Source organism: Mus musculus, chromosome 9, assembly GCF_000001635.26.
Source record: "Mus musculus strain C57BL/6J chromosome 9, GRCm38.p6 C57BL/6J".
NCBI lineage: Eukaryota > Metazoa > Chordata > Mammalia > Rodentia > Muridae > Mus > Mus musculus.
In genome coordinates this window covers 63,772,526-63,781,605 of record NC_000075.6, presented here as the reverse complement: position 1 = coordinate 63,781,605, position 9,080 = coordinate 63,772,526, and the positions used below count along the sequence as shown (strand labels likewise).

The 9,080-nt window shown below is 48.8% G+C and overlaps 1 long non-coding RNA gene across 2 annotated transcripts; it reads left to right on the top strand.

The window, feature by feature from the left end:
- The first annotated feature begins 854 nt into the window (after positions 1–854).
- On the top strand, positions 855–8,852 carry Gm35941. Of its 2 annotated transcripts, XR_870851.2 has the most exons (4): positions 855–1,030; positions 1,775–1,889; positions 6,892–7,016; positions 8,188–8,852. It is a non-coding gene; the product is annotated as a predicted gene, 35941 (long non-coding RNA). The 2 variants fall into 2 exon arrangements; XR_379544.1 differs by lacking the exon at positions 855–1,030 and having other exon boundaries at positions 1,596–1,889.
- Positions 8,853–9,080: the final 228 nt, after the last annotated feature.

The window sequence follows — 9,080 nt, the reverse complement described above, 5'->3', positions numbered from 1 at the left end:
TCACCTCTTGCCATGTCCCAGAGGGAGTTTCTAGGTGAGCTAATTGAAGTGGGAAGACCCACCCTAACTGTGGGGGCCACCATCCTATGGACTGTGGTCGTGAGACAGATAACAAGAAATGCCTAGGACCTGAGCACGGGCAATCATCTCTGCTTCCTGATTGCAGATGCAATGTGACAAACTGCCCCAAGTGCCAGCCACCGTGTCTTTCCACCAGGAGAGACTTATAACACTGGACCATGGGCCTCAGTGAAGTCCTCCCTCCTTAAGTTGCTTTTACATGCATTTTGTCACACACTGAGAAAAGTAAGGAGATACAATATCCCAGAGGCAGACGTTTTTATGTTCTTGGAGCAACTGTTGACAATGGAAAACACTAGATTGACCTCAGAGGCTCAGTCACTTTTCAGAAAGTCACCCAGCCTTCTTTCTACCACAGCTGTTCACCTCCCAGTGCCCAGCGACGTCCTGGGGATGGGACATGAGGACCAAAGGCTGAGCCTGCTCACGTGGGAGAGATTAGTAAATGGATTCCTTTTAGGGAGACAGTAATGACCACCTGTGTACACAGACCCTGGCTAAGGAACAGTGGGGTCCCCCAAACACAAACAAGCCCCCTATGCTACCCCGGAGGATCTTAGAGTCAAAGTTATTTGTAGAATAAAAACCAGGAGTCTTTTAGAGCTCACCAAACTCAAGGCCCTTGTTTCTCCTCTGAAAAGCGTTCTGCCTGAGGCAAGAGGAGTAGCTTGATCTCTATCGTTAAAAGTCTAGATTTTCTTCCCCATGGCTTGTGCAAGTCAGAGGCCATCTTCTTGTCCTTCCTCTTTTTCTTCCTCTTTGAAGGAGGATGGGATGGAGCAGCTTCTGATGAGAAATACCAGTTACATAACCCGCGTTTGTCTTAGTCACACCGTCCCGCATGCTTCTGGAACAGGAAGGAGATGAAGTTAAACAGTGTGTCTCTATTCCCCTGCGGACACCCTAATTGCTGCTGCTGCCGCTGCTGCTGTTGTAATTGATTCCACAGGTTATTTTTACTCTAAGCGGCTCTGTGTGCCTTGCAGATGGGACTGTTCTTGGAGTCTAGGCCAGCAGCTGTCCAGATGCCCAGTGTGGACTGGTCTCCACTTGAAAATGGGGTTAGGGAGAGGGTCCCTATCCTTCCTGAGGAGCATGAGCTTGCAGTGGGAGTAAATAACTCTGTGTGGGTAGGGAGTGCTGGCGTGGGGGTAGGGATCAGGCTAACGGAAGGAGAAGCTCAAGAATGCTTCAGCTAGCATGCCTGTGTGTGCAGGACCTCACCGAGGGCAGAGGGGCCTTTCCAGCACTGAGCAGAGCAGTGAAGGACATATGGGGCGAGCTTTTGCCTGGAGAGCCTTCTGTGCTTTTCTGTCTATTCCAAGCAGCCACCTCTTCCCACCCCTGCAAGCCGCTCTCAGCGCACAAAGCACACAGAAGGAGCACTCCTGGCCGCCTGCCTACAGCTCCAGCCACCTACACAGACAGCCTCGCCTTTGCACACAGCTCAGCCCATGTGTGCACTGGGAGGTGTGTGTGTGTGAGTGCACATGCTCAGACACCAAGTCCAGGGCTCCAGAAGTGGACAGGGACTTCAGAGGGAGTCAGTACTCCAAGTAGCTATAGGCCAAGGGCTGGGACAACCTTGGGGACTTCATGTGACTTTGGACATCACCTAACCTTGAACTTCGGGATCCCTAATCACCTTTCCCTAGTGAGGTAATCATGGGTTTCTCTTCTGTCCTCTCACTAGGTCGTGATAAGAATTATCAGAGATAAAGAAAGGTTGCTGAACACACATAGTATGCTGACAACTGGCCACATGTCATCTTCACAGCATTGCAAAGAAGGGGCCATTTTTCTTGCAGGTAAGAAGCCCAAGGTCAGAGAAGGAGCCCCTTTAGGTGCACGTGGCTTGCAAGGGGTAGAAATAAGGCACATGGGCCTGGCCCCGTCACTCAACAGCAGTGTATGCCACCAGTCAGAAATGGTGCTATAAGAGGACACCATCTCTGGGGGTGGGGTGGGGTGGGGTGGGGTGGGGGCTGCAGCTCGGCTTCTAGGGTGCTTGCTTAGCAGACACAAAGCCCTGAGTTCAATCCCCAGCACCATATAAACTGAGCATGGCAATGCACACTTGTAACCCCAGCACGTGAGAGATGGAGACAGGAGGACCAGGAGTTCAAAGTCTGTCTTGGCTACATAGAGAGTTCAAGGACACTCTGGGGCTGTGGGGCTACATTCTTATCTTTTTGGACGTCTTTCTTCTCCCGTGTAAACTGGAAATGACAAATATCCACCCAGTGTGATTGTTCTTGGGAATATTGGTCGGTTCACACAAAACACTAGCTAGGCACCAGGGCCTGCTCTATAGAAGATGCCAATAGCAGCAACTCCCTTCTCTTATTCAAAGCTAAACCAAGAGAAGAATCTCCCAACCTCTGCTCATCCCTGGACTTCACAGAGCAGTTGCTTCCGCAGGTCAGGCTGGAGTTCCAAACAGGAGTGTTCAGTAGACTGTAGTGGGGCTAGGGCAGAGTCTGGAAGCCGAGCAACGTTTTTCAGAGAAGTCTCCAATCCCCACATTGACTTCCAGCTCTTGGTAAAACCTTCCTGGTAGTGGAAGGTGTTACTTGGACTGAGAGGAGGCCCAGTGCTGCCCAGGAAGCAGCATAACCTGTGCTCACGAGGAACATGGCACACACTACTATAGGTTGGTCATTCCTGGCACAGGAAACACACTGACTCAAGGTGCACGGGCGTTCCCTGGGGTACAGCTTCTTTCTACGTACCTAGCTGCTGTGCCCTCTATAGCTGCCTCTCCCTTACTGCTTGTAGCCTCCCTAGGCTTACGCTACCCCCAGGGGTCATAAGTAATATAATTTAGTCCAGGATTCCTTAGCAAACCATTCCTCCATGGGGCAGCTATAGTGCCCTTCCTTCTGGGGTAGCCCCAGATCCTGCTCCAGCTGGTCTAGACATGAGCCAGATAATCTTTGTGTCTCACGGATTCTGGGGTCACACAGCAGCTCTCTGAGGAGCCTTTGAAGGCCTTTTCCCTTCTCTTTGGGTGTCCAGGGACCCTGCCACACACTTCCCAAGTCTTTCAAAGATTTCCCATCACTATCTTCTTTACATTCCTGTCTTTGTTATCCCGGAAGTGCTGGCGGGATGTGCTCACCCCACACTGAATACCTAGCCCTTACTTTTGAACATGGAGGCACTTGGCACCCATTGTGTTATTCTGGGCTCTTGCAGTGTCTGCTGAGGTGGAGTCAGTGAGCACTCACTGTGCCCCTTTTACTAAAAGGGACATCTTGTGTCCCTTTTAGTCGAGGGACTAAAAATTATGTTAAGCAGCACCTGCCACACCAGGCAGCTTTTATGCATGGGTCAGACCATTTCTCTCTATTCAAAAAGAAAAGCTGAGACGGGAAAGGTTGAGTGTTGTCCCCCAAGGGCACAAGGCTAGCTGGTGGTAGAGGGAGAATTTGGACCGGATTCCTAGACTGTCCACTAGACCATCCAACTCTACCCTACCAGGCTGGCCCTATTCTTTCTCCTCTGTTCTGACATGACTGGACCTTCTGCCTCAGCCACACCCCTTCTCTTATTTCATGGGAACATGGGTGTGCTCTCTCATTATCCACGTGGGGCTTCTGGAAGGATCCTTTCCTAGTCTGTATACACGAAAGTCAAGTTAAGTCTGTCTGGTCCATAGGCTTCGTCTGTGTAAAGGAATTTCTTAACCCACATAGCACACTCTCATGGAGGCAGTCTTTATTTTTGTGTATGTACATGCATGTGTGCGTGCATGTGTGTGCATATGTGTGTGTGCATGTGTGTGTGCATGTGGGCACAGCACACATGTGGAGCAGAGGGTTACTTGCAGGAGCTGGTTCTCTCTTTCTATCCTATTTCAGGGACCAAACTCGAGTTTTCTGGAGTAGTAGCAAGCGCCCTTACCCTCTGGGCTGTATTGTCAGCCTATGAAAGTGATGTTCAATCAAGAACTTAATAGTGTCTATTCCTATGTCGAGTGTGTGTGTGTGTGTGTGTGTGTGTGTGTGTGTGGGTACATGTGAGCAGATACATGTGTGGTGGCCAACTGTCAACCTGGGAAATTTACCACTTTTTTTTAAAGTTTTAAGTTATTACTACTACTACTACTACTACTATATCATCATCATTATTATTAATTATGATGATGATGATAATGTGTGTGGACAGGCCTGCATGTGGCGATGAGGGGACAACTTTGTGGAGTGTGTTCTTCCTTCTGCTTTTCCATAGCTTCTGAAGATTGACCTCAGGTTGCCAGGCTCACACAGCTTCCACCTTTACCTGTTGAGCCATTTCATTGATTGGCTCCCCTCGTGTGTGTGTGTGTGTGTGTGTGTGTGTGTGTGTCTGTGTGTCTGTGTGTGTCTGTGTGTCTGTTGATTCTATCCATGACCTCCTGCTTGTATAGCAAGCATCTTACCAATGAGCCGTCTCCCCAGCCCTCAGTCTCTTTGTTAATGTTGGCATTTGCTGGTGAGCATTTACAAGTGTCAGTAGAAGGCACAGTCAAGCAGTTTTCTAACGTGTGTACATTTCCCAGTTCCACTGGTGACATCTGAGAGCTTTGGTGAGCCACATCCTTGGTGATACCAATGTTGTTATTGGCTTAGGTTTCACTCACGGTGATAGCTGTGTAGTGGTATGGCTTTTTGCCTGCTTTGTGTTTTCTGGCTGGTTAATGATGTTGAACACCTTTTTATATGCTTGGCAGCCCTTGGATAAGCATATAAAAGCCCTCTTTTATAAAGTGCCATTTAATTTTGATTTTTAAAAAGTGAGTCTTTTTTTTCCTTTCTTTTATTCTTCCTCCTCCTCCTCCTCTTTCTTCTTCTTCTTCTTCTTCTTCTTCTTCTTCTTCTTCTTCTTCTTCTTCTTCTTCTTCTTCTTTCTTCTTCTTCTCCTTCTTCTTCTTTCTTCTTCTTTTTTGAGTCAGAGTCTTACTAAGAAGCTCTGGTTGTCCTAGAATTCATTATGTAGACCAGGCTGACCTTGAACCCATAGAGATCCAGTCTACCTGCCTCTGCTTCCCAAGTGCTGGGATTAAAGGCATACTCTACTATGCTTGCCCCCTCCCAAAGGGGGGTCTTTTTCTTATTAATTTATAGAAATCTATTGTATAGTCTGGGGAGCGTTCTTTTGTTTGTATGTTTATTTGAGACAGGCTCTCTCTGTGTATAGCTCTGGCTGTCCTGAAACTTGATATATAGACCAGGGTTGCTTTGAATGTATAGAGATCTCTGCCTCCCAAGTACTGGGATTAAAGACGTGTGCCACCATGCTAGCACTGGATGAGATTTTTAAACACAAACATTGCAAATTTCATTTCAATATATATTTTTTGCCATGAATAGTTCTTAGTGCTAATGAAGACCACTTTACTGACATTATTTTACAGTTTGTGCTCTTTTGTGCCTGCCTTAGGAAAACGTGGCCCTCCCCAACGTTATAGATATTCTCCTGTGATTTCTTCTAGAAGCTTTGTTGTTTCCCACAGCCAACGTCATACTCACTGTGCCGTCCAACATGTGCAATCGTTCTGCATCTATGTAGACTTCACCCAACGCCCATACCCCTCAGCTTGCCTTTGCATGTCATGGTCCACTCATGTGACCTTTGCATGACATGGTCAGATCATGTGACCTTTGCATGTCATGGTCCACTCATGTGACCTTTGCATGTCATGGTCAGATCATGTGACCTTTGCATGACATGGTCAGATCATGTGACCTTTGCATGTCATGGTCAGATCATGTGACCTTTGCATGACATGGTCAAATCATGTGACCTATTGTCTATTAGTTGCTCACCTTGGCTCCCACATTCACTTTCACATTCAAAGTTGCTCCATGTACACGCACCACTGCAACTGACGCTATGCATTGACATCTGGGTTGTTCCCAGTGTCCCTTAAAGTCACAGCTTCTCAGAACATTGGCACAAACTCCTCCTTGTAAGAACATAGTTGGGGTGTGTACCCCACAGATGGAGGCTGGCTTGGGTGCACCTCTAAGCAGAGCTTAGAGGAGGCACCTTGTGGGTTGCTGAGGAGTAGGATTAGAGAAGGAGGTGGGTGGGTGGCCAACTGTGGTGTGGGTAGGCCCTGGATCTAGGCCCACACCTGCTTCTAGCCAGAGCAGACTCAGTTTTGAGCTTTAAGGCTATGTTTTAGCCCTCACTTTCAGGCACATGGAGTCAGCCATGCCTGTGGAGCCCTGATGTTGGGAGTCATCCATGATTGCTCTTGCACCTCATTCAGGGACTCTCAATCAAACTCAGAGCTCACCCATATGCGTAGACTCTGTTGCTAGTTTGCTCTGGGACTCCTCTCTGCCTTCCGAGGCTGGAATGACAGGCTGGCCACCACCCTACCTGGCATTTATGGGGACTTGGACACAGGCCTTTGACTCTAGCACTGTGCCTGCTCTGCTGCTCTGTGCCTTAAGAACTCTGCCTTCCTGCAGATGGTGATTAATAACTAACTTGTGCCTTGCCCTCTGCGGTGGCCCCTCCCAGGAGGCTGAGGCTGCTTTCTTATCTAAATAAACTCTGCACAAACATGGCCGCATTCGTTCCTCATGTGTGAGTTATGTGCAAGGGCATTACCCAGGGACGGGGAAACCTGCTCATACTGTAACCCTGGCCTAACCTGGGCAAGACCAGCAAGCCACCGAGTCTTATTTATTCTCTATTTATTTTGTAGTATTGGGATGAAACCCAGGGCCTCATATATGCTACATGCTAGCACAGAGAAATGGAGTTTTAGACCCTGAGCAGCAAAACTCAAAGCCTCTTTTCCTTTGCACCTAGTTATGGAGCCCTCTGGTGAAAAGGCAGAAGCCCCTTGCCCTGAGCCTAGGGAAGGCTGAGGGCTAGAAAGAAAAAGACCTTCTTCCCATGATCCTCTTCTGGAGAGACAAAGACACACCCATGAGGTAGATGGGTTCTTCTAGCACACATGGTTCTTCTGGCTTGAACTAAGTGCCTTCAACTTCGAAGCCTGATCTTGCACAGGGAGGTTTGTGGACCAGGGGAGGGCATTGCAGAGCCACTGTGTAAATAAGGATATGGACAGATATTGTTACACTCCTGGAGGTGACTGGGTGTGTGGGAGATGGATGGGAAAGATGGGTGCTGTGAAGGAGGGTGTCAGGGTTGGAGAGATGGCTCAGTGGTTAAGAGTACCTACTGCTCTTTCAGGGGCCCTGAATTTGGTTCTTGGCACCAGATGAGGTGGCTCACAACCTCCTATAAGTCCATCTCCAGAGGATCCAATGCCCTCTTCTGTGTTCTCTTATGGATTCCATAGGCATTGCCCTCATATGAGCAAGCCCACACACAAACACATAAATAAAAATAAACCTTAGGGGGAGAAAAGGCAGCGTCTGTCAGCCTCATGGGTGCCTTCCCTTCATTACCTCATGGTGGAAGGTGAGGAACCAACTCTGAAGACTTCTGTGATGTGCTCAGGGACATCCTAGGACCTTGCAGAAGCAGCAAAGCAAGCATTGTCCCCTAACACTCACATCAGTAGAGTCAAGATCCAATCAAATCTCCCCAGAGGGGGCTGGGGAGATGGCTCAGTGGCAAAGTACTCACCACACAAGCATGAGGACCCGAGTTCGGATTCCCAGCACCTGTCTACAAGTCCAGATGAAGCAGCACAGGCTTGTGATCCCAGTGCTGGGAAGGCAGGAACAAGATTAGCAAGCTAGGTGGGAAGTGATTGAAGGAGATGCTTGCTATTGACTGTTGGCCTCCGTATGCATCTGTACACACAGGTGCACACACACACAGGTGCACACACACAGGTGCACACACACAGGTGCACACACACAGGTGCACGCACATACAGGTGCACACACACACAGGTGCACACACACAGGTGCACACACACACAGGTGCACACACATAGGTGCACACACACACAGGTGCATACATATAGGGACACTATGCACATAGAGGTGCACACACAGGAGCACACACAGGAGCATACACACACACACACACACACACACACACACACACACACACACACTGTTGCCCAGCTACCCTGATGTGAGTGTGGTCCCCAGAACAGAGCTTGACTCATAACCTCTATTCCAGGACTCTGGAAGGTGACAGCCAAGCTGTGCAGAAACAAAGGCTGCTTTTCCTCTTCATCACTGCTAGGCTGAATGTTGGAGCCTGGAGCAGCTGAGTTTGGGCGTCTGTGGTCAAGTCCTTGTCTGATTCATCTCTGTGTGCCTGCAGGAACTGCCCAGAGGATGGGCCAGGTGAAGGAGTCACCTTAGAAGATAAGGCCTCCCTTGATGAGGTTTAAATCAAACCGACTCTGGCCTGAAAAAAATGCCACCTGCCCCACTGCCTGCTGACCTTGGAATGGCTTCCTTCTAGAGATTCGGATTGCAAAATCCAGAATTTATGCAATTGAGTTCAACCTTTTTCCTTGGACTAGGGAGAGGACTTTTGCCCCCCTGGCCTAGGTACCTGCTTGCTTTATCTACTGGTCCTTCCAAGGAGGGCTTTCTCAGAGTGTATGCCCAGGGTAGACCCTGTCTTCTAAATTGAATGAAATGTATCCACTCCCAGAAGGTGTGTCTACTTAATCCAAGCAGAACTATGCTGGAGTATGGTCAGAAAATCTGTCAGCTCACAGACACAGACAGACAGACAGACAGACGGTGGGGGGCACACGTATGTGGGAGCAGCAAGCTTCCTTAGTCTTATTTTGAAATAAAAACATGCCGTTCCTTCTCATAATTAATGTATCCACTTAGAGTCTCCACACGTGGTCTGTCCCCTCGCTGCTCCTGAGTAACCGTTTATTAACAGCGTTCCCCTGTTAGAATTGACCAATCCTGAAACGCATAGCTGGACTGCCGAGGTGCTGGGCATGTAACTCCAGCCTTCCCAGAGGACTTGAGCCCAAGAGGAGATTTTTAGATTCCCTGCTGCAGCCCCAAGAAGATAAATGCATTCCTGCCTCAACCTGGCTT